The sequence below is a fragment of the Jaculus jaculus genome, chromosome 3 (assembly GCF_020740685.1).
Source record: "Jaculus jaculus isolate mJacJac1 chromosome 3, mJacJac1.mat.Y.cur, whole genome shotgun sequence".
NCBI classification, from domain to species: Eukaryota; Metazoa; Chordata; class Mammalia; order Rodentia; family Dipodidae; genus Jaculus; species Jaculus jaculus.
Genome location: NC_059104.1, coordinates 129944466 through 129972102, shown reverse-complemented (window position 1 = coordinate 129972102; position 27637 = coordinate 129944466). Strand labels below are relative to the sequence as shown.

General features: G+C 51.1%; 12 non-coding genes across 12 annotated transcripts; all 12 read left to right on the top strand.

Annotated features, from left to right (window-relative positions):
* The first annotated feature begins 1317 nt into the window (after positions 1 to 1317).
* Positions 1318 to 1408, top strand: LOC123459913. Its single transcript, XR_006636648.1, has one exon. It is a non-coding gene; the product is annotated as a small nucleolar RNA SNORD116 (small nucleolar RNA).
* A 1202-nt stretch (positions 1409 to 2610) lies between these two features.
* LOC123459892 lies at positions 2611 to 2704 on the top strand. Its single transcript, XR_006636628.1, has one exon. It is a non-coding gene; the product is annotated as a small nucleolar RNA SNORD116 (small nucleolar RNA).
* A 2464-nt stretch (positions 2705 to 5168) lies between these two features.
* Positions 5169 to 5262, top strand: LOC123459861. The gene has a single exon (XR_006636597.1). It is a non-coding gene; the product is annotated as a small nucleolar RNA SNORD116 (small nucleolar RNA).
* A 1849-nt stretch (positions 5263 to 7111) lies between these two features.
* LOC123459853 lies at positions 7112 to 7204 on the top strand. The gene has a single exon (XR_006636589.1). It is a non-coding gene; the product is annotated as a small nucleolar RNA SNORD116 (small nucleolar RNA).
* A 1734-nt stretch (positions 7205 to 8938) lies between these two features.
* LOC123459873 lies at positions 8939 to 9033 on the top strand. Its single transcript, XR_006636609.1, has one exon. It is a non-coding gene; the product is annotated as a small nucleolar RNA SNORD116 (small nucleolar RNA).
* Positions 9034 to 10228: 1195 nt separating this feature from the next.
* On the top strand, positions 10229 to 10321 carry LOC123459903. Its single transcript, XR_006636639.1, has one exon. It is a non-coding gene; the product is annotated as a small nucleolar RNA SNORD116 (small nucleolar RNA).
* Positions 10322 to 11874: 1553 nt separating this feature from the next.
* Positions 11875 to 11965, top strand: LOC123459912. Its single transcript, XR_006636647.1, has one exon. It is a non-coding gene; the product is annotated as a small nucleolar RNA SNORD116 (small nucleolar RNA).
* A 1201-nt stretch (positions 11966 to 13166) lies between these two features.
* Positions 13167 to 13260, top strand: LOC123459891. The gene has a single exon (XR_006636627.1). It is a non-coding gene; the product is annotated as a small nucleolar RNA SNORD116 (small nucleolar RNA).
* Positions 13261 to 15729: 2469 nt separating this feature from the next.
* Positions 15730 to 15824, top strand: LOC123459886. Its single transcript, XR_006636622.1, has one exon. It is a non-coding gene; the product is annotated as a small nucleolar RNA SNORD116 (small nucleolar RNA).
* A 1851-nt stretch (positions 15825 to 17675) lies between these two features.
* LOC123459888 lies at positions 17676 to 17764 on the top strand. The gene has a single exon (XR_006636624.1). It is a non-coding gene; the product is annotated as a small nucleolar RNA SNORD116 (small nucleolar RNA).
* A 1070-nt stretch (positions 17765 to 18834) lies between these two features.
* Positions 18835 to 18929, top strand: LOC123459883. Its single transcript, XR_006636619.1, has one exon. It is a non-coding gene; the product is annotated as a small nucleolar RNA SNORD116 (small nucleolar RNA).
* A 1209-nt stretch (positions 18930 to 20138) lies between these two features.
* LOC123459924 lies at positions 20139 to 20231 on the top strand. Its single transcript, XR_006636659.1, has one exon. It is a non-coding gene; the product is annotated as a small nucleolar RNA SNORD116 (small nucleolar RNA).
* The last annotated feature ends 7406 nt before the right edge of the window (positions 20232 to 27637 follow it).

The following is a 27637-nucleotide window of genomic DNA, read 5'->3' as shown; positions in this document are numbered from 1 at the left end:
GTTGAGCCCGTGAAATGTATCTCCCCAGCAGCCCTTCGCCAGATACCCTCCAGCATCAGGCTCATAGGATGTGTTGAGGTCTGACCGGGGCTGTGGTCTTGAGGTCTTGGTGCGGAGTTGGGTGACCTTGGCCCTTTTCTGCAGCTTCTCAACGCACCCACGTGTTACACATCCCGCTCTTTCGTGTGCACGTACAGGCGCCTTTTCATTTACAATGGCGTAGATAAAAGCTTAGAGCCGTGTGTCAGTAGGATTGCTTCGGTGTGATGTGATGCCATAGCTCAGATGTGACAGTGGTCAGGTCTGTGCGTGGTTCTTTTCTGCCTGATTTAGTGTGAAGCATGCCCCCACACTGTCCTGCTGATGTTGGTTGGACGCAGGTTGATGAGCTGGCTGAGTTGTCCTTGCCTTGGTCTTTAGGGACACATCCTGGAAGGAGAGCTGCACGCTTGGCTCTCGCGACAGGGGCACGGCATCCATTTCCTTGGCCGGTTTTGCGTTCACAGTTGAGCAGCTCGCATGACCTTAGGAGTGAGAGGGATCCCAAGCCCTGTGGGACTTGCCTCCTGAGCGCAACAGTGCTGCCTCTGTGTGGTCGCTAGTTTTGACTGGGAGCTCCTCCCCATTGACGACCTCATTTGGAATGCGCCTATTGGGCGGGCTACTGTGCTGACAGAGAACCTGGAGCTCAAGCCACCTAATGTCTTGGGTACTGAGACAGTCCTTTAGGATCCTTTACGATGTGCACGTTGGAGTTCGGAGGCGCCCATTGAGTTCTCTGGCATTTGTGGGATAGACAGACACCTGCTGGTGTGGTGCAGTGGGACACTGCGAGAGACTAGGACGGCAGGCCGTGCCCCCTGTGGACAGCGTGTGCACATGTGGACCCGAAGGCTCCCTGTGACTGCCAGGCCTGTGTGGCCTTGGGGCCAGGACCTGGGTGCGTCACCGTTTTGCTCCCGTGGGCCTCAAGTTGTGTTCTCCCGGCAGGGGGGGTTTCAGTGCAAGGGGCGGCCTCTGCCGCCCAGGAAGTTGGAGGAACTCATCTCCAGAAGTGCAGAGGCCTGTGAAGGTGCGGTCTGCGTCATGTCCCCAGGATGGCACCCTGTGCAGCTGTAGGACATAGAAGGGAGGTAAGCAAGTCATTGGCCGAGGTACGCAAGCTCACCAGTCACCGGGGATGTGTTCCATGCCCCGAGTGCACAGTGCCTGCACGTTCCTCAAGAGTGTTCGTGAAGCTGTGTCCCGGGTGCAGAAAGACTAGTGGCCAGGGATCCGGCCCATGTTGACTCATGTAAGACGCTTTCCAGTGTGCTCGGATCGATGATGACTCCCACCAACCATGTCCCGGAAGCTGAACAAAATGAGTGAGAGCTCACACTCTTCGTTCTCATCGTGACTGAGGTCCAGCACATGGGGTCACGTAGGTGCTCGATGCACCAGGCACATATCCTGCTCATTCCCCTTCACCTGCCACAAAGGGAGGCAGCATCGTGGAAGATATCTTCAAGGGGTCCACAGTTTGCTTGAGTTTTCTGGGCAGTGTGAGCCTTGTTTGCCAGCATAGTAAAGGCAGGCTGGGAGTCCCTACCAATAGGCAAGTACGGCCACATGGGGGGTGTGAGTGTGCAGCAGCTAGCCCCGGGAGTGCAAACCGTGCTGCCCTGTGCACACAGCTGATCTCGGCACAGGCCCAGTGAACAAAGATAGCCCCATGCGCTGGCGCCATGGTGCATCTCCTGAGTCAGGCAGCCAGGGAGCCCTTGGGCAGCTCAGGGAAAGTCTCGCGAGGCCGGTTGGTATAGCAGGTAGCAGGCCGACGAGCAGATCAGGATGGGAATGAGTGAACTTGTCACAGTGTAGCAGTGCATTGCCTGGTGGGGAAAATATACCTTCACCAGGGCCTCGATGCTGTGGGCTGCCTTCTGGGCAGCAAGCATTCATTACCATCCATGTCGCCAGTGGTCCTAACGAGCAGCTGGCCGTTCAGTTGGTGGACCAACACTGGGTGTAGAGACGTCTCGTGCCTCAGGCCTGTCCACCACGGTGCTCATACCCACGGGTCTGAGTGCATAGCCGTACCCTCGGGTGTTGCAGGAGATCTAGGAGGACCTGTGCGTAGTATGACACAGGTGTTTGCTTTTGGACACATCCTCTGGGACTGTCTGTTGGGAAGCCTCGGGGCTCACTGTGCCTCCCAGGCCTGCACGGCCTTGGGCCGGGGCTCCATGTGCCCAGTGCTTTGACTCAGAAGGTGTCTCGCCTTGTGTTCCCATTTCAGGGGAATTTTCAGTGGAAGGAGTGGCTGCAGCCGCCCGGGAAGTTGGGTGAGCTCATCTCCAGGCCTGCCGAGGCCTGAGAAGGGGCGGCATGCATCATGATCCCATGGTGCCACCCTGTGCTCACGGAAGACAATGTACGGAGGTAAGTTCTGCCCTGGCCAAGGGACCGAAGGTCACCAGTCACCGGGGCGGCGTTCCGTGCCCTGAGTGCACGCTATTGCCTGTACCTCGCCACCGCGGAGACGCCGTCTCTTGGAGGCTGCAAGTCTAGTGACCAGGGATCACGCCTGTTGATGTTGACCCATGTAAAATGCATTTCAGTGTGCTCGGATCGATGATGACTCCCAAAACTCCATGTCCCGGAAAAGCTGAACAAAATGAGTGAGAGCTCACACTCCTCGTTCTCATCGAGACTGAGGTCCAGCACATGGGGTCACGTAGGTGCTTTATGTACCAGTCACATATCCTGGTCATTACCCTTCACCCACCACCAAAGGAGGCAGCGTGCTGACAGATGTTTTTAAGGGGGGCACAGGTTACTTGAGTTTTCTGGGCAGCATGAGGCCTGTTTGCCACAGTACTGTGGGTAGGCTGGGAGTCCCTGACAATACGCAAGGGTGCCCCGTGTGGAATGAGCCTGCGGCGGTCAGGCCCTGGAGAGCGCGCCACTCATGCCTGTGCGCTCAGCTGATCTAGCCACATACCTATCCAGTGACTGCAGGTAGCCTCATGCGCTGGGACCCTGGTGCGTGTCCACAGTAAGGCAGCCCGGGAGGCAATGGTCAGCACAGGGCAATTGTGGCAAGACTTCTCGTGACAGCAGGAACCAGGCTGACCTGCAGACCAGAATCGGAGTGGGTGTACTTGTGAGAGACTGGAGTTGCATTGCCTGGTGTGGAAAGCATTCCAACACCGGGGTTCTTTTGTCTTGGTGTGTCTTCCGGGAAGGAAGCATGCTTTCTCAGCCATGTGTCCAGTAGTCCTAATGTACAGCTGGCAGTGGGTGGTCCACCACTGGGTATAGAGATGTCTCATGCTCAAGGCCTCACTACCACAATGCTGCTCCCCCCCGGGCCTCGCTGTACGTGCGTAGGTGTGCTCTTAGGTCTTCCAGGAAATCGAGTAGGACCTGGGCGTGCTAGGCCATCGGCGTTGGCTTCGGGACCCTTGCTGTGGGAATGTGTGGGGTCCGGCATGGAAACTCCTTGTGGAAACTCCCGAGAAGTTTGGTTGTGAGTCTCCAGATGACAGGGGCCCCAACGGCTCTTCCCACCTTGGGTGGGATCAGCTTGGCAGGTCTGCCAGGTTCCCCTTGCCTTCCAATCTGATGGCCATTAGACTTCAAGACCACGGCTCCAGCTGTTGTGTCTTGATGGCTCCACTTGCCCACTGGGATTTCTTCTGGGGTCCACTCCATGCATGTGCTCTGTTGTTGATGGTTTGTGTGAGAAGAGTCCCCGGTGCTTTGAGGTTTTTGACTGTCCAGGTGGAGGACCTGTAGGCATCTCCTTGTTGGATTTGGTCCAAGATCGCAGCCTTCTCCTGAGCCTGAGCCAGGATGTGCTGTCAGGGATTGAGGCCTGGGCTCCGCGCCCTTTAGACTTCAGTCACTTCCGGCCCAAGGTGCTTTCACTTTTGCGCATATGTGCAAGGCTCTTTGATTTGTCACACTTAGAGAGGTCTGTGCCCGTCAGCCAAATCAAGAGAGTGCTCGGTGGGTGGCCTTCTCCCTGCATGAAAAGTTGGTCTTCCATTTGCCACTGCAGGCCTGTGCCACCGGAGGGTGCCGCGGGCTTTGGGTCCTGGCCCGGCCGGCCGGTTTGTGGTCGGTGGCGGGCACGTGGTGGTTTGCGCCCACCCCTTTGGGGTAGGCCCATGGGTGTGACCTGAATGGAGCACTTGAGGTGACCTGGCTGTTGCCAGGAGGGGGCTGGTAGAGATGGCAGTGTGTCAGACAAGGGCTGTAGACCTCCTGGTCCTGGGATCTTGTATTGGCGGATCTGTGGATGAGCGGAAAGCTTGTCCAGAGTCCCTGTCTAGTCATGGACCCATAGATCCGTGAGGTTGCCCTACGAAGCTGGTCGCTGTGGGCTGTGTTGAGGAGCCCTCGAAAGGATAAGAGTCAGGTGTCACTGGAGCTAAAGGCGTGTGGGTTTTGCGGGGAAGCATTCCGGTTTGCAGGTGAAGGCATGCGTGTTGGGCAGCACGTTGTGTGGAGCTAAAGAGTGAATGGACTGGGCGGGTTGGGGAAATCCCGAAAGACAAAGCTTAGGCAGATGTAAGACAACCCAGGTGCGCTCCCCCTTGCCTCATCTAGCCGAGGAGATGGCAGGTTCTCACTTATGCTCATAGCAGTACGGTGGGGACAGTCCTGGGGAGGTCAGGTTTGGTCCCGCAGCTGAAGTGACAGAGACCCCACGGGACATCTTGACCTGGAGGCCACGGGCCCTGTGCCTCGGTCCTTTCCTCAAGCATGCCTTGGCTCTGTATCCCCCTGGCAGGCGCGTTCAGCGTGTGAGGCATGTTTTCACCTGTCCACGAAGCTTTACAAGCCCTTCTCTGACGTGGAGGCTTGTGATGGTGCTCTGAGCCCTGTGACCGAAGCGACGTGCACCGGGAGCACGGGTGGACTGATGTGCAGGTAAGTATGACATGGGGCTGTTGCGCGTCTTGGTAGAGCTGCCATGGCAGGGGTCACTGAGATGCGGTGAGAAGGCGTATGTAGTCCGGCCAGATGGCGTGGCGGTGGCATCTGTGGACTGGGCTGCCGGATGGGGCCCAAGTGCCCTGCCTGGGTGACGAAAGGATGGCTAGTCGGTGAGGGCCATGTTCAGGTTGCGTGGGGACATGCTCCACACTCAGCTGGAAGCATATTCCAATGTGCTCGGATCGATGATGACTCCCAGCCAAACATTCCTTGGAAAAGCTGAACAAAATGAGTGAAAACTCACTACCGTCGTTCTCATCGAGACTGAGGTCCAGCACACGGGGTCTCGGATGTGCTTTATGGAATCAGGCGCAGCTGCCTGATCCTCGACTACACCCACCACCAAGAGAGTCAGCATTCTGAAAGTTCCCTCCTCAGGGGCCGGCGGATCTCTTCTTAATGATGCGTTATTTGTGTGTGCTGGGCTGTGCGGGGCATATTTGATAGGGTTTTGTGGGCGGACATGGAGTCCCTATCAGCAGGCTAGGTCCACCACAGGGGAGGGAGCATGCAGATCTCTACATATCTTGGTGTTTTCACCGGTCCAAGATGCCACCGCTGTCCATGGCCAGGATGCACCCTGACGGGTGGAGGAGTGGGCTGCCCACACCTGTGGTGTCAGCCCGCTCCGCATCCCGGGGCAGGGGCTCCGCCTGACAGTCTTCATGAACAACAGGATGGATTCAGTGTTCACTGAAAGGTGGAGCGACAGAAGGTTTGGGGGGCCCCGTGTGGCATGCTGTGCCTTATGCCCTGGAGTCTTGGGCAAATAGCGGTGAAGCCCATTGCCGAAGGCACCCTTTTGGGCAGTCACGTGAGCGCAGCCTGGGAAGGGTTTGGGTCTGCATGGAAGCGTTGATTGTAGTGCAGCTGTGGAGGGCTTTGAGAGTTGGCCGACTGACAGAGACCTTTGACTGTGAGCCCCACCGAGATAGTGTGGGGACGTTCTTTCTTGGGCCATTGCCTTGTCGGTGAGTGTGAAATATTGGCGTGCATTTGGTCACTGTAGGCCTGTGACATCCTATGGTAGCACTGGCCTTGACTCCTGGCCTCGGTTGCAGATTGGCGGTCAGCCTAGGGCCCTAGGTGGCTTGTGACCGGCACGTTGGTGTATGAACACGGCTGTGAAGTTCATGGAGCATTTGTGGTGGGCTGGCGGGATGTGCGTGCCAAAGAGCCATAGTGCCCCTGCTTCCGGGATCCAGTGTTGGTGGGGTCCGGGATGAGTGGCAAGCATGTCCAGAGCCCGTGTCCAGTCATGGACCCATAAGCCCGTGATGTTATATACTAGAAACACTGTTGCTGCAGTCAGTGTTGAGAGGCACTGGCAGGAACAGGGACACATGGCAGCGGAGATAAAGTCTTTTGTGCCTTGCAGGGAAGCATTTGGTTTTGCGTGTCAAGCAATGTGGTGCCTGGGACGTGTAGGCGGGAGAGTGAGGAGTCCGTGAGAGTCATGGAGTCTCTGTATGACCAAGGGAGGCAGATGCAGGAAATGAGAGGTGTTCTCCGTCACCACACCTTCCTCATGAGAAGCAGGTTGCCACCTTTATGCTCATAGCACAATGCCAGGACAGTCCCAGAGAGTCACAGGCAGGGCTGGAAGCTGTATAGGCCAAGAACTCACGGGGCATCGTGGCCTGGTGGCAGTGGCGGTGGCGCTGGTCCCTGTCCCTGGCCCTTTCCTAAAGTGTGCGTTGCCTTTGTGTCCTCCTGGCAGGGGAGCCCTGTGGAAGAGTCATGCCTTCAGGTCTCCATTCTGTTGGACTCCCCTTCTGCGATGCAGATGCACGCGAAGCTGCGTTGAGCACTTTGACTGAATGTGGGCACCATGTGTGCACGGATGTCCTAGCGTGCAGGTAAGCTTGACGGGGGCAAGGTGTTGGGGTGATTGGTTTCTTGGTAGAGTGGTAGTGGCCGGGATCACTGAGCTTGACTGAGGAGGCGAACTTTGGCTGGGCCAGAACGGTTGGGTGGGGTGGTACCGAGGATGGGGCTATGGCGTGGGGTCACAGTGCACTCCTGGAATGCAGAAAGTGTAGCGACTTGGTGCTGCCAATGGCCCGATGCCAAGCTACCTTCCGTCGCCCTCCCTCAGCGGGAACCGTGTTCCAATGTGCTCGGATCGATGATGACTCCCACAAAAACATTCCTTGGAAAGCTGAACAAAATGAGTGAGAACTCAGCACCGTCGTTCTCATCGTGACTGAGGTCCAGCACATGGGATCCCTTAGGGCCTGACGGGATGGGCAAATCGGCCTCATTTCCCTGGCAGCTCGCCGGGTAGTTGTCCCTGGTTCATGTCGGGTGCCCTTGGAACCTGGAGTGTCCTGTGGTTCAACCTCGATTCCTCTAACTGCCTTTCGAGGAATTAGGGAACGTGATCGCTCTGGGCACGGCCACTGGAGGCTCTTGGCACGTAGGTTGTCCTAGCACAGTGTCAGTCGCAATGGAAGGTGCCCGGGATGATTTCGGGGCCGGAAGGGTCTCAGACACATCAAGAGGGAGATGGAGCTCGGAAGGTTCTGTTCAGGTTGGAAAGGAGGGCATCAGGGGCCGGGCTCGGCTCGGATCAAACTGAGACGAGGAACACGGGATGCTGACCCCAGGCAACCCCCCCCCCCCGCCCGGAGAAAGTGTGGTACTTGTCTCTCCCACGCCCTTCATGGGGGACCATCCAGCATGACACACATAGGATGAGGTGAGGTCTCCCGGGGCCTGTGGACATGAGGTCGTGCAGTAGAGATGAGTGACCTAGTCCGTTTGCTTCTGCTTGGTGATGCACGAGCATGTTACGCATCGCACTCCTACATGTGGGCGTGTGTGGGTGGTGGTGGGGTACACAGATGCGTGTTGATGGTGTTTTAAGGCAAGGAAATCATTATCCCCGGGTATGTACATATTTGCTTTGGTTTGATGCCATAGTTCAGATGCGATGGTGGAGGGGTCTCGGCATGCAGGTTCTCAGTGTTTTCCTAGTGTCTGTGCCTCCATGTTTTCTTGCTGTTCTCGGTTTGACACTTGAATGAACAACTGTCTTGCCTTTCCTTGGAGTGTGGGGACCCGCTGTGGAAGGTCAGAGCTGCACCCTTGTCTGTCGTGATAGGTGTACTTCCTGGGTGACCTTTTCCTGTGTTGCATTCACCATTGACCAGTTAGCGTGCCCTTGAGAGTGAGAGGCTATACAGCGCCCTGTCAAGGTGTCTCCTGAGGGCACCAGAATTATCTCTGTGTTCTTGATGGTTTCGGCTCCAAGCACCGCCCTGTATACCAGGCCCCTGTGAATGGCTCTCCATGGCAGAGGTGTGGGGTCAGAGAGAAGAGGGGGCTCACGTCACCTGACTTCTCCGGGGCTCATGCAATCTTTAGGGCTCTCTGTGCTCGTTAGGGTGCAGGCCGTGTTGGTGGAGTTCTCTGGTGTCTGGGTGTCAGGCAGGCCCTGCTGGTATGGTGTTGTGGGAAAGAACACGAGACAAGGCCTGCAGGCCATGGCCTCTTGGGCAGCACATGCACATAGGTACCAGTGGTCTCTTGTGCTTGTCGGGACTGCCTGACCGTTAGGCGGCAACTCGCGTACATCGTCCCTTTCCTCAGAGGAGCATCGCCTTCTGTTCTCCTGTCAGGGCCAGTTTCAGTGGAGGGGTGCCTTCGGCTGTTCCGGAAATTCAATGGACCCTCCAGAGCTGCAGAGACCATAGATGGTGCGGTCTGCATGGTTACCCGAGGGGGGCGACCTCTGCCAAAGCGACAGCAGGCACGGAGGTAAGCATTGCACTGGTGAAGGTAAACAAGGTGTCCAGTGACCTGTGATGTGTTCCATGCCCGTAGCGCATGGTGCTTGCACCTTCAGCCGAGGGCGGTGGTGTCGTGCAGTGATGCAGAAAGCCTAGCGGCCAGGGATCCCGCCTACCTTGACCCTCGTACGTAAATCGTGTAAAGCAGTGTGCTCGGATCGATGATGACCCCCCACAAAAACATTCCTTGGAAAAGCTGAACAAAATGAGTGAAAGCTCACTACCGTCGTTCTCATCGTGACTGAGGTCCAGCACATGGGGTCACGTAGGTGCTTTTGTGGCCAGCCACATCCGCCTCGTCCTCACACTCTACCCTCCATCAACACAGGCAGCCTTTTGAAGATTCCCTTCTTGGGGTCCCACCACATCTCTTCTCCAATGAAGAGTTAGTTGGGTGTGCTGGGCGCTGCCAGGCCCTTTTGCCAGCATTGCGTGGGCAGGCTTGGAGTCCCTACCGTTCATCAAGTGCGCCGAGCAAGGCGGTGTATGTGCCACAGGTGGCATTGTCTTCAAATTGTTCCTTCACGAGGTGCCCGTATCTGGGGTCTGTCCTCTGGGGAGAAGGCATGCGCTACCCTCCACGTGGCCAGTGGTCCTGAGGACTCGCTGGCAGTCATGAGTCCAGCCCTGGGTGTGGAGATATGTCATGCTCCATCCTGAAGCCACTCTGCTCATACGCATGGTCGTGTGTGCACAGATGTAACCTTAGGTATGGCGGGGGCCAAGGGGGCCTGTGGATTCCCTTGAGTAGGAATTGCCTCTGGGCAACCTCCTGTGATTGTCTCTGGTCTTCCAGGTTGGTTACTCGTACAAACCCCTGACAGTGTTTGTGGCCAGTCTCATGAGGACCACGGCCTGCTGGGTGGCTCCTGCCGATCATGAGATCAGCCCGCTGGATCTCGCACACGGCACTTGTGTTAACATTTGATGGCTATTCATGCGCGTGTTGCGTCTTGAGGGTGAACAGGCCTTCTTGGGTTTGTATTGGGCTCCACTCACCGTTTTTAGTTCTTTGTTGGGAGTTTGAGAGAGAAAAGCCCCTACTGCTTTGAGGGTGTTGACTATGTGGAATGCATGATTCATCTCTCCATGACTTCAGGGCCCCCTCTCCCGTGTGGAGGCACGCGTTTGTGTGCCGAGCACTTTGTCCCAACCTGGGCACCCGTGAGCATGGATGGCCTAGTGTGCGGGTAACCCTGACGTGGGGCAGGGCGTCAGGGCGTTTCAAGTCTTGGTAGGGAGTTAAGGACAGGGGACACTGAGGACCACTGAGCAGGCAAAGTTTGGCACGGCCCGTGTGTGTGGTGTTGGTTTCATGAATCGGGTGGTTCGGTGGGCCACGGCGCACATCTGGATGATCAAAGGCTTGCTACTCGCTGCTGGGAAGGGCCAGATGCCGTGGAAACTTCCTACACACTGAGCTGGTAGTGAGTTCCAATGTGCTCGGCTCCACGGTGACTCCCACAAAAACGTTCCTGAGAAAGCTGAACCAAACGAGCGAGAGGTCGGCAGTGTCGTCCTCACCGTGACCGAGGTCCAGCACACAGGGTCCCATCGGTGCTTTGGAGACTCCTCGTGCAGCTGGGTCCTTGGAGAGTGCCAGGCATATTCATAATCGCCTATGAAAATTTCAGGCCAGGTGTCTCAGTGATACACACAGGGAGACCAAGGAAGGAAGGTGCCTCTGAGACAGGAATTGAGGGCTTCAGGGCCTGGGCCCGGATCCCCTTTACGCTGGGAAGAGGAAAAGGGACTCTGCTCCTGGCAAACATCTGTTGAGCCCGTGAAATGTATCTCCCCAGCAGCCCTTCGCCAGATACCCTCCAGCATCAGGCTCATAGGATTTGTTGAGGTCTGACCGGGGCTGTGGTCTTGAGGTCTTGGTGCGGAGTTGGGTGACCTTGGCCCTTTTCTGCAGCTTCTCAACGCACCCACGTGTTACACATCCCGCTCTTTCGTGTGCACGTACAGGCGCCTTTTCATTTACAATGGCGTAGATAAAAGCTTAGAGCCGTGTGTCAGTAGGATTGCTTCGGTGTGATGTGATGCCATAGCTCAGATGTGACAGTGGTCAGGTCTGTGCGTGGTTCTTTTCTGCCTGATTTAGTGTGAAGCATGCCCCCACACTGTCCTGCTGATGTTGGTTGGACGCAGGTTGATGAGCTGGCTGAGTTGTCCTTGCCTTGGTCTTTAGGGACACATCCTGGAAGGAGAGCTGCATGCTTGGCTCTCGCGACAGGGGCACGGCATCCATTTCCTTGGCCGGTTTTGCGTTCACAGTTGAGCAGCTCGCATGACCTTAGGAGTGAGAGGGATCCCAAGCCCTGTGGGACTTGCCTCCTGAGCGCAACAGTGCTGCCTCTGTGTGGTCGCTAGTTTTGACTGGGAGCTCCTCCCCATTGACGACCTCATTTGGAATGCGCCTATTGGGCGGGCTACTGTGCTGACAGAGAACCTGGAGCTCAAGCCACCTAATGTCTTGGGTACTGAGACAGTCCTTTAGGATCCTTTACGATGTGCACGTTGGAGTTCGGAGGCGCCCATTGAGTTCTCTGGCATTTGTGGGATAGACAGACACCTGCTGCTGTGGTGCAGTGGGACACTGCGAGAGACTAGGACGGCAGGCCGTGCCCCCTGTGGACAGCGTGTGCACATGTGGACCCGAAGGCTCCCTGTGACTGCCAGGCCTGTGTGGCCTTGGGGCCAGGACCTGGGTGCGTCACCGTTTTGCTCCCGTGGGCCTCAAGTTGTGTTCTCCCGGCAGGGGGGGTTTCAGTGCAAGGGGCGCTCTCTGCCGCCCAGGAAGTTGGAGGAACTCATCTCCAGAAGTGCAGAGGCCTGTGAAGGTGCGGTCTGCGTCATGTCCCCAGGATGGCACCCTGTGCAGCTGTAGGACATAGAAGGGAGGTAAGCAAGTCATTGGCCGAGGTACGCAAGCTCACCAGTCACCGGGGGTGTGTTCCATGCCCCGAGTGCACAGTGCCTGCACGTTCCTCAAGAGTGTTCGTGAAGCGGTGTCCCGGGTGCAGAAAGACTAGTGGCCAGGGATCCGGCCCATGTTGACTCATGTAAGACGCTTTCCAGTGTGCTCGGATCGATGATGACTCCCACCAACCATGTCCCGGAAGCTGAACAAAATGAGTGAGAGCTCACACTCTTCGTTCTCATCGTGACTGAGGTCCAGCACATGGGGTCACGTAGGTGCTCGATGCACCAGGCACATATCCTGCTCATTCCCCTTCACCTGCCACAAAGGGAGGCAGCATCGTGGAAGATATCTTCAAGGGGTCCACAGTTTGCTTGAGTTTTCTGGGCAGTGTGAGCCTTGTTTGCCAGCATAGTAAAGGCAGGCTGGGAGTCCCTACCAATAGGCAAGTATGGCCACGTGGGGGGTGTGAGTGTGCAGCACCTAGCCCCGGGAGTGCAAACCGTGCTGCCCTGTGCACACAGCTGATCTCGGCACAGGCCCAGTGAACAAAGATAGCCCCATGCGCTGGCGCCATGGTGCATCTCCTGAGTCAGGCAGCCAGGGAGCCCTTGGGCAGCTCAGGGAAAGTCTCGCGAGACCGATTGGTATAGCAGGTAGCAGGCCGACGAGCAGATCAGGATGGGAATGAGTGAACTTGTCACAGTCTAGCAGTGCATTGCCTGGTGGGGAAAATATACCTTCACAGGGCCTCGATGCTGTGGGCTGCCTTCTGGGCAGCAAGCATTCATTACCATCCATGTCTCCAGTGGTCCTAACGAGCAGCTGGCCGTTCAGTTGGTGGACCAACACTGGGTGTAGAGACGTCTCGTGCCTCAGGCCTGTCCACCACGGTGCTCATACCCACGGGTCTGAGTGCATAGCCGTACCCTCGGGTGTTGCAGGAGATCTAGGAGGACCTGTGCGTAGTATGACACAGGTGTTTGCTTTTGGACACATCCTCTGGGACTGTCTGTTGGGAAGCCTCGGGGCTCATTGTGCCTCCCAGGCCTGCATGGCCTTGGGCCGGGGCTCCATGTGCCCAGTGCTTTGACTCAGAAGGTGTCTCGCCTTGTGTTCCCATTTCAGGGGAATTTTCAGTGGAAGGAGTGGCTGCAGCCGCCCGGGAAGTTGGGTCAGCTCATCTCCAGGCCTGCCGAGGCCTGAGAAGGGGCGGCATGCATCATGATCCCATGGTGCCACCCTGTGCTCACGGAAGACAATGTACGGAGGTAAGTTCTGCCCTGGCCAAGGGACCGAAGGTCACCAGTCACCGGGGCGGCGTTCCGTGCCCTGAGTGCACGCTATTGCCTGTTCCTCGCCACCGCGGAGACGCCGTCTCTTGGAGGCTGCAAGTCTAGTGACCAGGGATCACGCCTGTTGATGTTGACCCACGTAAAATGCATTTCAGTGTGCTCGGATCGATGATGACTCCCAAAACTCCATGTCCCGGAAAAGCTGAACAAAATGAGTGAGAGCTCACACTCCTCGTTCTCATCGAGACTGAGGTCCAGCACATGGGGTCACGTAGGTGTTTTATGTACCAGTCACATATCCTGGTCATTACTCTTCACCCACCACCAAAGGAGGCAGCATGCTGACAGATGTTTTTACGGGGGGCACAGGTTACTTGAGTTTTCAGGGCAGCATGAGGCCTGTTTGCCACAGTACTGTGGGTAGGCTGGGAGTCCCTGACAATATGCAAGTGTGCCCTGTGTGGAATGAGCCTGTGGCAGTGAGGCCCTGGAGAGCGCGCCACTCGTGCCTGTGCGCTCAGCTGATCTAGCCACATACCTATCCAGTGATCGCAGGTAGCCTCATGCGCTGGGACCCTGGTGCGTGTCCACAGTAAGGCAGCCTGGGAGGCCTTGGTCAGCACAGGGCAATTGTGGCAAGACTTCTCGTGACAGCAGGAACCAGGCTGACCTGCAGACCAGAATCGGAGTGGGTGTACTTGTGAGAGACTGGAGTTGCATTGCCTGGTGTGGAAAGCATTCCAACACCGGGGTTCTTTTGTCTTGGTGTGTCTTCCGGGAAGGAAGCATGCTTTCTCAGCCATGTGTCCAGTAGTCCTAATGTACAGCTGGCAGTGGGTGGTCCACCACTGGGTATAGAGATGTCTCATGCTCAAGGCCTCACTACCACAATGCTGCTCCCCGCGGGCCTCGCTGTACGTGCGTAGGTGTGCTCTTAGGTCTTCCAGGAAAACGAGTAGGACCTGGGCGTGCTTGGCCATCGGCGTTGGCTTCGGGACCCTTGCTGTGGGAATGTGTGGGGTCCGGCATGGAAACTCCTTGTGGAAACTCCCGACAAGTTTGGTTGTGAGTCTCCAGATGACAGGGGCCCCAACGGCTCTTCCCACCTTGGGTGGGATCAGCTTGGCAGGTCTGCCAGGTTCCCCTTGCCTTCCAATCTGATGGCCATTAGAGTTCAAACCACGGCTCCAGCTGTTGTGTCTTGATGGCTCCACTTGCCCACTGGGATTTCTTCTGGGGTCCACTCCATGCATGTGCTCTGTTGTTGATGGTTTGTGTGAGAAGAGTCCCCGGTGCTTTGAGGTTTTTGACTGTCCAGGTGGAGGTCCTGTAGGCATCTCCTTGTTGGCTTTGGTCCAAGATCGCAGCCTTCTCCTGAGTCTGAGCCAGGATGTGCTGTCAGATATTGACGCCTGGGCTCCGCGCCCTTTAGACTTCAGTCACTTCCGGCCCAAGGTGCTTTCACATTTGCGCATATGTGCAAGGCTCTTTGATTTGTCACACTTAGAGAGGTCTGTGCCCGTCAGCCAAATCAAGAGAGTGCTCGGTGGGTGGCCTTCTCCCTGCATGAAAGTTGGTCTTCCATTTGCCACTGCAGGCCTGTGCCACCGGAGGGTGCTGCGGGCTTTGGGTCCTGGCCCGGCCGGCCGGTTTGTGGTCGGTGGCGGGCACGTGGTGGTTTGTGCCCGCCCCTTTGGGGTAGGCCCATGGGTGTGACCTGAATGGAGCACTTGAGGTGACCTGGCTGTTGCCGGGAGGGGGCTGGTAGAGAGGGCAGTGTGTCAGACAAGGGCTGTAGACCTCCTGGTCCTGGGATCTTTTATTGGTGGATCTGTGGATGAGCAGAAAGCTTGTCCAGAGTCCCTGTCTAGTCATGGACCCGTAGATCCATGAGGTTGCCCTACGAAGCTGGTCGCTGTGGGCTGTGTTAAGGAGCCCTCGAAAGGATAAGTGTCAGGTGTCACTGGAGCTAAAGGCGTGTGGGTTTTGCGGGGAAGCATTCCGGTTTGCAGGTGAAGGCATGCGTGTTGAGCAGCACGTTGCGTGCAGCCAAAGAGTGAATGGACTGGGCAGGTTGGGGAAACCCGAAAGGCAAAGTGAGGCAGATGTAAGACAACCCAGGTGCGCTCCCCCTTGCCTCATCTAGCCGAGGAGATGGCAGATTCTCATTTATGCTCATAGCAGTACGGTGGGACTGTCATGGGGAGGACAGGTTTGGTCCCGCAGCTGAAGTGACAGAGACCCCACGGGACATCTTGACCTGGAGGCCACGGGCCCTGTGCCTCGGTCCTTTCCTCAAGCATGCCTTGGCTCTGTATCCTCCTGGCAGGCACGTTCAGCATGTGAGGCATGTTTTCACCTGTCCACGAAGCTGGACAAGCCCTTCTCTGACGCGGAGGCTTGTGATGGTGCTCTGAGCCCTGTGACCGGAGCGATGCCCCCCGGGAGCACGGGTGGACTGATGTGCAGGTAAGCATGACAGGGGCAATGTGTTGGGCTATTGCGAGTCTTGGTAGAGCTGCCATGGCAGGGATCACTGAGATGCAGTGAGAAGGCGTATTTAGTCCGGCCAGATGGCGTGGCGGTGGCTTCTGTGGACTGGGCTGCCTGATGGGGCCAAAGTGCCCTGCCTGGGTGATGAAAGAATGGCTAGTCGGTGAAGGCCATGTTCAGGTTGTGTGGGGACATGCTCTACCCTCAGCTGGAAGCATATTCCAATGTGCTCGGATCGATGATGACTCCCAGCAAAACATTCTTTGGAAAAGCTGAAAAAAAATGAGTGAAAGCTCACTACCGTCATTCTCATCGAGACTGAGGTCCAGCACACGTGGTTGCGGATGTGCTTTATGGAATCAGGTGCAGCTGCCTGATCCTTGACTACACCTGCCACCAAGAGAGTCAGCATTCTGAAAGTTCCCTCCTCAGGGGCCAGCAGATCTCTTCTTAATGATGCGTTATTTGGGTGTGCTGGGCTGGGAGAGGCATGTTTGATAGGGTTTTGTGGGTGGACATGGAGTCCCTATCAGCAGGCTAGTTCCACCTCAGGGGTGGGAGCATGCAGATCTCTACATATCTTGGTGTTTTCACTGGTCCAATTTGCCACCCCTGTCCATGGCCCGGATGCACCCTGACAGGTCGAGGAGTGGGCTGCCCACCTCTGTGGTGTCCACCCGCTCCGCATCCTGGGGAATGGGCTCCCCATGACAGTCTTCATGCCCACCAGGATGGATTCAGTGTTCACTGAACGGTGGAGCGACAGAAGGTTTGGGGGGCCACGGGTGGCATGCGCTGTCTTATGCCCTGGAGTCTTGGGCAAATAGCGGTGAAGCCCATTACTGAAGGCACCCTTTTGAGCAGTCACGAGAGCGTTGCCAGGGAAAGGTTTGGGTCTGCATGGAGGTGTTGATTGTAGTGCAGCTGTGGAGGGCTTTGAGAGTTGGCCGACAGACAGAGACGATTGACTGTGAGCCCCACCGATATAGTGTGGGGACATTCTTTCTTGTGCCATTGCCTTGTCGTTGAATGTGAAATATTGGCGTGTATTTTGTCAGTTTACGCCTTTGACATCCTACGGTAGCAGTGGCCTTGACTCCTGGCCTCGGTTGCAGATTGGCGGTCAGCCTAGGGCCCTAGGTGGCTTGTGACCGGCACGTTGGTGTATGAACACGGCTGTGAAGTTCATGGAGCATTTGAGGAGGGCTGCCAGGATATGCATGCCAAAGGGCCATAGTGCCCTTGCTCTCGGTATCCTGTGTTGGTGGGGTACGGGATGAGTGGCAAGCATGTACAGAGCTGTGTCCAGTCATGGACCCATAAGCCTGTGATGTTATATACTAGAAACACAGTTGCTGCAGTCAGTGTTGAGAGGCACTGGCAGGAACAGGGTCACATGGCAGTGGAGATAAAGTCTTTTGTGCCTTGCAGGGAAGCACTTGGTTTTGCGGGTGAAGCACTGTGGTGCCTTTGATGTGGAGCTAGAGTGAGGAGTCTGTGAAAGTCAGGGAGTCTCCGGAAGACCAAGGGAGGCAGATGCAGAAAAAGAGAGGTGCTCTCCGTCACCACACCTTCCTGAGGAGAAGCAAGTTGCCACCTTTACACTCATAGCACAATGCCAGGACAGTTCCAGAGAGTCACAGGCAGGGCTGCAAGGTGTATAGGCCAAGAAATCACAGGGCATCGTGGCCTGGTGGCAGTGGCGGTGGCGGTGGCACTGATCCCTGTCCCTGCCCCTTTCCTCAAGTGTGCGTTGACTTTGTGTCTTCCTGGCAGGGGAGCTCTGTGGGAGAGTCATGCCGTCAGGTCTCCATGAAGTTGGACTCCTCATCTGCGATGCAGATGCACGCGACGCTGCATTGAGCCCTTTGACCGAATGCGGGCACCAAGTGTGCACGGATGTCCTAGCGTGCAGGTAAGCTTGACGGGGGCAAGGTGTTGGGGTGATTGGTTTCTTGGTAGAGTGGTAGTGGCAGGGATCACTGAGCTTGACTCGGCAGGTGAAATTTGGCTGGGCCAGAACGGTTGGTGATGTTGGTACCGAGGATGGGGCTATGGCGTGGGGTCAGAGTGCACTCCTGGAATGCTCAAAGTTGAGCAACTTGGTGCTGCCAATGGCCAGATGCCCTGCTACCTTCCGTCCCCCTCCCTCAGCGGGAACCGTGTTCGAATGTGCTCGGATCGATGCTGACTCCCATAAAAACATTCCATGGAAAGCTGAACAAAATGAGAACTGAGCACCGTCGTTCTCATCGTGACTGAGGTCCAGCACATGGGATCCCTTAGGGCCTGACGGGATGGGCAAATCGGCCTCATTTCCCTGGCAGCTCGCCGGGTAGTTGTCCCTGGTTCATGTCGGGTGCCCTTGGAACCTGGTCCGGAAGTGTCCTGTGGTTCATCCTCGATTCCTCTAACTGCCTTTCGAGGAATTAGGGAACGTGATCTCTCTGGGCACGGCCACTGGAGGCTCTTGGCACGTAGGTTGTCCTAGCACAGTGACAGGCACAATGGAAGGTGCCCTGGATGGTTCGGGGCCGGAAGGGTCTCAGACACACCAAGAGGGAGATGGAGCTCAGAAGTTTCTGTTCAGGTTGAAAAGTAGGGCATCAGGGGCCGGGCTGGGCTCAGATCAAACTGAGACGAGGAACACGGGATGCTGACCCCAGGCAACCCTCCCTTGAGAAAGTGTGGTACTTGTCTCTCCCACGCCCTTCATGGGGGACCGTCCAGTATCACACACATAGGATGAGGTGAGGTCGCCCAGGCCTGTGGACATGAGGTCGTGCAGTAGAGATGAGTGACCTAGTCCGTTTGCTTCTGCTTGGTGATGCACAAGTATGTTATGCATCGCACTCCTACATGCGGGCATGTGTGGGTTGTGGTGGGGTACACAGATGCGTGTTGATGGTGTAGGAAGGCAAGGGAATCATTATCCCCGGTTATGTACATATTTGCTTTGGTTTGATGCCATAGTTCAGATGCGATGGTGGAGGGGTCTCGGCATGCAGGTTCTCAGGGTTTTCCTAGTGTCTGTGCCTCCATGTTTTCTTGCTGTTCTCGGTTTGACACTTGAATGAATTTTCTGTCTTGCCTTTCCTTGGAGTGTAGGGACCCGCTGTGGAAGGTCAGAGCTGCACCCTTGTCTGTCGTGATAGGTGTACTTCCTGGGTGACCTTTTTCTGTGTTGCATTCATTGTTGACCAGTTAGCATGCCCTTGATAGTGAGTGGCTATACAGCGCCCTGTCCAGGTGTCTCCTTAGGGCACCAGTTTTATCTGTGTTCTTGATGGTTTAGGTTGCAAGCACCGCCCCGTAAAGCGTGTAAAGCAGTGTGCTCGGATCAATGATGACCCCCCACAAAAACATTCCTTGGAAAAGCTGAACAAAATGAGTGAAAGCTCACTACCATAGTTCTCATCGTGACTGAGGTCCAGCACATGGGGTCACGTAGGTGCTTTTGTGGCAGCCACATCCGCCTCGTCTTCACACTCTACCCTCCATCAAGACAGGCAGCCTTTTCAAGATTCCCTTCTGGGGTCCCACCACATCTCTTCTCAAATTTAGAGTTAGTTGCGTGTGCTGGGCACTGCGAGGCCCTTTTGACAGCATTGCGTGGGCAGGCTTGGGGTCCCTACCGTTCATCAAGTACGCCGAGCAAGGTGGTGTATGTGCCACAGGTGGCATGTTCTTCGATATGTTCCTTAACGAGGTGCCCATAACTGGGGTCTGTCCTCTGGGCAGAAGGCATGTGCTACCCTCCACGTAGCCAGTGCTCCTGAGGACTCGCTGGCAATCATTAGTCCAGCCGTGTGTGTGGAGATTTGTCGTGCTCCATTCTGAAGCCACTCTGCTCATACGCGTGGTCGTATGTGCACAGATGTAACCTTAGGTATGGCGGGGGCCAAGAGGTCCTGTGGTTTCCCTTGAGGAGGAATTGCCTCTGGGGTACCTCCTGTTATTGTCTCTGGTCTTCTAGGTTGGTTACTCATGCAAACCCCTGACAGTGTTTGTGGCCATTCTCGTGAGGACCACGGCCTGCTGGGTGGCTCATGCTGTTCATGAGATCAGCCCGCTGGATCTCGCACACGGCACTTGTGTTAACATTTGATGGCTATTCACGCTCAACAGAGGCAGCTGCACGTGTTGTGTCTTGAGGGTGAACAGGCCTACTTGGGTTTGTAATGGGTTCCATTCACCGTTTTTAGTTCTTTATTTGGAGTTTGAGATAGATAAGCCCCTACTGCTCTGAGGGTGTTGACTATGTGGAATGCATGATTCATCTCTCCATGACTTTTGGGCCTCCTGCCCCTGTGGAGGCACGTGTTTGTGTGCCGAGCACTTTGTCCCAACCTGGGCACCCGTGAGCATGGATAGCCTAGTGTGTGGATAACCATGACATGGGGCAGGGCGTCAGGGCGTTTCGAGTCTTGGTAGGGAGTTAAGGACAGGGGGCACTGAGGACCACTGAGCAGGCAATGTTTGGCGCGGCCCATGTGTGTGGTGTTCGTTTCATGAATTGGGTGTTTCGGTAGGCCTCGGTGCACATCTGGTTGATCAAAGGCTGGCTACTCGCTGCTGGGAATGGCCAGATGCCATGGAAACTTCCTACACACTGAGCTGGTATTGAGTTCTAATGTGCTCGGATTCATGGTTACTCCCACAAAAACGTTACTGGGAACGCTGAACAAAATGAGCGAGAGGTAGGCAGTGTCGTCCTCACCGTGACCAAGGTCCAGCACAAGGGGTCCCATCGGTGCTTTCGAGACTCCTCATGAAACTCGGTCCTTGGAGAGTGCCAGGCATATTCATAATGTCCTATGATAATTTCAGGCCAGGGATGTCTGAGTGATACACACAGGGAGACCAAGGAAGGACGGTTCCTCTGAGACAGGAATTGCGGGCTTCAGGCCTGGGCCCGGATCCCCTTTATGCTGGGAAGAGGAAAAGGGACTCTGCTCTGGCAAACATCTGTTGAGCCTGTGAAAAGTATCTCCCCAGCAGCCTTTCGCCAGATACCTTCCAGCATCAGGCTCGTAGGATTTTTTGAGGTCTGACCGGGGCTGTGGTCGTGAGGTCTTGGTGCTGAGTTGGGTGACTCTGGCCCTTTTCTGCAGCTTCTCAACGCACCCACGTGTTACACATCCCGCTCTTTCGTGTGCACATACACGCGCCTTTTCACTTACAATGGCATAGATAAAAGCTTAGAGCCGTGTGTCAGTAGGATTGCTTCGGTGTGATGTGATGCCATAGCTCAATTGTGACAGTGGTCAGGTCTGTGCGTGGCTCTTTTCTGCCTGATTTAGTGTGAAGCATGCCCCTCTAGACCTCTAGACTTTCTTATAAAAGAAACTGAAGAAACTGTTATGAGCTTACTTGATGGATATCATTGCCAAAATTTTCCACATTAAACATTAAATGAACAAAAAAGTAAAGATGAATTTCAAAGTTCACTAATAACTGTCACATATACTTTTAGAATCTATAGCATTGAAAGAGAAAGAAGGACAGATTGTAAATACAAAATAATTACATTGATACCATGTGGATTTATTGATAATTATATGATTATTATCTTGTATTAATTGTGCATATTAATTAGCCCTGAAATATTTCAGCATATTCATAGTGTACCAGAGGTCTTCCTTTTAGCCACTCCATGTGAGCCCTTAATAATAAGTGTTCTACAGTCAGGGTGACATTTTTTTAACTTGATAATTGTCATAGATTTCTGCGTTCATTTTATAGCTTTTTTTCTGATTTGTTTTCCACAGATACATTGACAGAACAATACAGAGCTACATGAATACTATTGGTACCCTTCAAATAGATCTCATGTCATGGTGACTCTGACCTCTCATATACCTAGCGGAATGTTCTCATGATAGAGTTCTTCATTGTGAGTTTCCCCCTGTGCTGTATTATTATCCACTTTATATTCTGCCACTTTAATTAAAACTTTAAAAAATACTTGATAAATATTTCTTACATATATTGGTGTGGTAATGTTCATCTATGGTAAATTATCAATTAGATTTTTCTGTGACGGCTGAGTTACCAGGAAGTTAAAAAGTAGAACTTGTTTTATGTTACACTGAAGTTTAATTCCATAGTTTTATACTGAATTCATTTCTGTGAATTGCTACTGGATCATTTATCTTTCTCTTAATATTCAGATTAGTTGACTAATATTGGGTTATGCTAAATCCACTAATCCTTCTTTTGTTACTTCTACCTTAATATGGAGCCTACCTAGTAAGCCTTTTTTATTTCTAATCTTGAATTCTTTAGTTATTTTATTCCATTTTGTGTATTTTATAGCTCTAATGCTGAGTTCTACTCTTTAATTAGTTTCAACAGAATTTTGTTATGAGTTGCTAAAGCATTTTTAGTCTGACTTAATATTTTATCTAAAAGTCACAACGTTTGATTAATCTCAGGGAGGTTGTTCTTAATCAATTATCTTGCATTATCTTACTTGATTTTATCTTGTACTTATATTTTTTTCTGGTTCTTATTTGATATGTGGTATTTTATAACCTAGGCTTTTTTCATTAGTAAAGACATCTGGATAACATTCATTCTTTTAAAAACATTACTATTTTTTTGGGCTGGAGAGATGGCTTAGCGGTTAAGCACTTGCCTGTGAAGCCTAAGGACCCCAGTTCAAAAATTACCTCCAAATGTGTATTAAGTAAAGGGAATAGACCTAAAAAAATAAAAGTAGGTAATATTGGGCCAAATGTTCATAACATTACAGTTGACAATAATTTTTTTCACATATGAAACCAAATACACAAGGCAAAAAGTGGACAGATTGTACCATATTATATTTTTATTCATTTTTGCCATAGTCATAAGAAGTAGAATAGTCTTATTGTTTAATTTCCTAGAAATTTAAGAGATGTATTCAAATATATAATTCATAGATATTTTCAAGTGTAAAATTATTAAATTTCTAATTTTTGATATTTGATGTTGATTCTATTGGCTAATATATATTCTATGGGTCAATTTTATGTGTTAAATGAAAAAGAGACAGCTTTAAAATATGTGATCTTGACAGAGATTCTTAGGGAAATTTTGACACCAATGTCTTAGAAAAATATCATTTTCTAGTCACTTAGGGTATCAAGGGCATGTCTTTGCTTAGCTTTTCATAGCCTCTTAATAGTATTGTTAAAAGTATTGTTCTTAGCCGGGTGTGGTGGCACACACCTTTAATCCCAGCACTTGGGAGGCAGAGGTAGGAGGATCACCATGAGTTTGAGGCCACCCTGAGACTACATAGTTAATAATTCCAGATCAGCCTGAACTAGAGTGAGACCCTACTTCAAAAAACCAAAAAAAAAAAAAAGTATTGTTCTTCAACTTCTCTGTCTCCTCTTGCTCTTTGTAGGTGAGAAATAGCATTAGAATTGCACATAATTCCTCCTGTCACAATAAGAGACAACTGAGTCTTTCTGTTAGCCTCCTTCTGAAAAAAATCAGAACACTTATTTCCAACATGAATGTGTGTATGAGCATGTGTATGTGCAGTCTCCATGGGTTATTTTTATTTTTTAAGAATAAAAATATAGTTTTGGCAGAATCTGTAATTCCAAATGAAATGAGGTATTAATAATGTGATGAGATATCTCATTTTTTTAGTCTCATTTATTTCATGGTTTTTTATACTTCCTCTTCTTTCAATCAATAGGAAAATCTTAATAGGGTAATATGTGCATACTTTATGTATAGGTACTTAAATAATGCAATCTTACTGTGAGTGACAGGTATGTATATTTTTACTTGATTTGCAAAGTTGAACTGTTTTACTGAAGGATACCACTGGAGAAATTCTAGTTGTGCTAAAAGATGTTTGGGAGGACACTATGACCCAAATATTGTAGAAAATATGATTTTTATGCACTCCTGTTATAAGAAATGGATATAATTTTATCTTATACATTATCTCATTTATATTTATGTTTGGTTTCTTGAAACTTCTTATTAGTAAACATTTACTCATGAGTATATTGTTTTTCAACTTCCCTGCCTTACTCCATACTTTGCAGTTGAGAAATGACTGCTGGGGTCCAGCCCTGGCTTGAAGGAGGGTCCCCGAAGAGAGGTGTGAAAGGGAGCGGCAAAATAACGACTTGAAGTCAAGTTCTGGTGCAAGCTGACAGGCTAATGCTGAAGGCAGCTGAGTTTTTCCATCTTTCTGTCTTTTTTCTTTTTTTCTTTCTTTTTTCTCTCTCTGCCACAGCTCTTAGCCTCAGTCTTTTATTTGCTGATCATGTCATACAAGAACAAACTTCAAGAAAGGTACAATTTTACAGAATTCATTGAAACTTTTTGTTATTCCTTATCATCAAACAATCCCATAATTATTCACCTCAAGTAAAGTCATCAGGCCCCTGTAATGATTAACTGTTTTTACATTTTCCTCATGTATGTGTGGTCAGGCACTTGTGATTTCCTGGACTTCTACTTTCAATTACTCTATTAAAGGTGAGAGGCAAAACAACCACAAATGGGGCTTCCCATCATTAATCACTGATCCAGCAGATTCATTTATCCTTTAATTATTTATTTTGAATTTTCCTTTTCACGTCCCTCCAATACTTAGACTTTGGTCCCCCCCAATTGAACTATTTCTGACTTCAGTGGTTTTTCCATAAGGATTCCTGGTAGAGTCAATTGCAATTGCCACCATTTAGAAAAATTAGTCATATAACAATTTTTATATTGTTCCAGGAGGTTTATTGTTTCCTCCTAAGTGTACTGTACTCCATGCCTGACTTTCTTCAAGGCCTTTAAGGAAAACAATTATCTCTGACCCATTTTCTTGTTTTTCCAATTCTATGCCAGAGCCTCTTTTAGATACATTGACCAACACTTCACCAACACCAATTTTTACTGGAAAAGTAAACTTAGAGATTGGAACACCAAGTGAAAGACAGAGAAAGACAAACATTATACAGAAAACCACATATTTCTGTAGCGTAGAGAGCCAAAGATTTTTCTATAGAGGGGCCACATTGGACTTCAAGGAAGAAACAGCTGGGCTGGAACTGTGTCAAGCAGCTCTTTAGCACTCGATTTCTCGTGACCCTGAAATAGCATGCTTGCCATCTCCAGCAAATGACATTGGAATTCCATAGAATTCCTCCTGCTATAACAGGCTGCTGCCATCAGTGATGCTCTCTTGCTTTATTCTTATTCCTCTATTCCCAAAATATAACCTTCACTCTCCTTTCTGGAGTCTCTTGCCCTCAAGATAAAAGTATGTCATTGCAAGGGAATAATAATTTTTGGTTACCCCTGGACTTTTTAAATCAAGCTCTCAGGAAATTCTAATTTCTGTATGTTGTCTGTTTATCAGTCATTTTCTCACTGCAGGAAAAAAAAAAAAAAACTCCAGTCAGAAGCAGCTTAAAGAAGGAAAGGGTTTTTTTTTTTTCTTACAGTTTATAAATATCTGGTTTCATATGTTCACATTAGTAGGGAGGAAGTAGAGAAAGAGGAATTAGAGACAGGACAAGGGGGACTGGACTATAACACCTCATCACCTTTTTCCATGGATATACTTCCTTTGGCAATGTTCCCCTTCCTAAAGCTTCTAAGTCCTTCTAGAACAGTGCCTACAGCTGAAGATTAAGTATTCAAATACATGAGTTTATGGGGGGAAATTTTGCATTCAAATCACCACATTCTGCCACTGACCCCCAAAGGTCCTATGACCACTTCATTCTGCCAAATGCATTCAGTATAACTTTAAAAGTCCCCATAATCTTTATCAGCCCCAACATCATTCAACAGTATAAATTCCATGTGAGACTCAAGGCAGCCTTTTAACTGTGGCCCCTATGAAATCAAAACAGTAGTCATTATGGCTGGAGTTGGCTTACCAATTAAAAGGACTTGCTTGCAATACCAATACCCCAATACCAATTTGCCGGAGCCTGCCTGTTGAAAGGGTTCGAGCCTGATGGGGAGTGAGGATTAAGGAAAGACAGAAGAAAGACTTAAAGCATGGAATCCAGTCCAGGGCTGAAGCAAGGCCTCAAGCCAGCAATGAAGACATGGTTTATTTCACAGCATTCCTTTTTATATCTTTTTACAAACAGTTTTTCCATGGACAAAGATTTTATGAGCTTTACAAGTTACTCTCAAAAAGCCTTCCTGTTACAGAGTTTTTGCATTTCAATCACTTCTCAGTACAAAAGAACAGCCAAATGGCTGATGATACATAATCTTGCTTACAGGAAGGCTGCTATAGTTTTGCTAATGTCTTGTTGCCAGAAGCCCAGAGCTATAGATACAAGTCCAGCCAAAATGGCTCCCGACACCAACTTAAAACCAGATCTGCAAAGTGGCACATGTATTTGGAGTTCATCCTGGTATGCCTATTCTCTCTTATAAATAAATTAATTAAATAGTTAGGGCTAGGGAGATATCTTCACAGTTAAAGTTACTTGCTAACTTTTAAACCTAATAGTCTGGATTTGATTTACCAATACCCATGTAAAGCATGGCAAACAAAGTGGTGCATGTGTCTGGAGTTCATTTGCAGGAGCAAGAGGCCCTAGTGAGCCCATACTTTCTCGCCTATTTGTCTCTCTTACACACACACATAAATGAATAAATATGCAAATTAAGCACAAGTCACATTCTTCCAGCATATGATGACCCAGATTAATCCTTCTAATTTCAAAAGGGGAGTAATGGAGGCATACCAAGGAAATACTGGACCAAAACAAGACAAAATCCCAACAGGGCAAACCCAATTCTGAAGTTCCATGCCTGGTATCTGGGACTCATGATGAAATCATCTGAATACAAAAGGCTTGGATAGCCTCACCCTTCTGGTGGTAGGCTCTTTTCCTGGGCAGGATCCACTCCAAGCCATGAGTATCTTTTGGTAGTATCCCATGGCTCTGTGTCATTTCTAACATTGTTGGAGTTTCTTTTGCTACATAAATCTCTGATTGACACTATAGCCTCACAGAGCTTCTGCATAGGCATTCTGATCCTGTCTCATGTTTTTCAACCTCAAACTGGCTCTCTGTAATGGTGGTGAAGTATGCCAGAGGCCTCTATATCTTGAATTGTTTATTCTTTCAAAAACAGTAGCATTTAGACAATGATACCAAATAGGAATGAAACCTGACCTTGGATGTCAAATTGTAGCAACCTATGTATGCTGTTGAGGATTGGAGAACTTCTTCAGCATTCTCCCTTCACAGCTTTTCCTTTCAGAAGTTGGTTTATTCTTATCTTGAGCCTTGCATGGATTGTGTCTTGCCCTCATATTCTTATCTATTCTAGTACAGAGAAATTAGCTTATCTTGAAGGGCAGTAATCTCTTCAACAATTGCAGCTGAGGCAGCTACAGTTTGTGTGCCTGGAACTTCAAACTTAGATTTCTTGCTCATTTTTTTTAAAAAGTATGTATCTGTGTATGGTAGTGAGGTAGGGTAAGTAGTGAATCCATGCCATGGCCTCTTGCCACTAAAAATGAACACCAGATACTTGTACCTGCTTTTTTAAATTATTTTTTATTAATTAGTTCTGTATTCAGCAAATACAGTCAGTTTGGTACCATTATTAGGCTCATCCAAGACCTACCCCTCCCCACTTGCCCCTCCTTGTTGAGGTATATGGGTCATACATTATGGAGTTAGCCCACAGTTATGGGTAAGATAAATGTCTCTGCATATCATGACCCAACACGTGGCTCTGACATTCTTTCCACCCCCTCTTCTGCAAAATTTCCCTGAGCCATGTTGGGTTCATTTGTGCTCTGCTTCAGTGATGAGGTGTTGGGGGTATCTGAGGCTCTGGCTCTCTGACTTGGTAGAAGCTGATTTTTTTCCTGTGTTGGTCTCCTTCCTCCTTGTGCTGGTATCCAGTTCATCAGGAAAACAGCACCCTTGCTTGTTTGGCCAATTTCACTTAGTTTCAGCTAGGGCCCTTCTGAGGTATAATGGTGTGGCTCTCTCCTTAGGATATACATCTATCTGAAAAAGAGAAGAAGATTCTCCAACAGAGAGTAAGTTAGCACCAGGAAACATGAGATAACCCTTACTTTTTTTGTAGAGCATTTAATAGGTGTAGGGCCTCTTGTAGCCCATGATTGATGGTAGCTTGATATT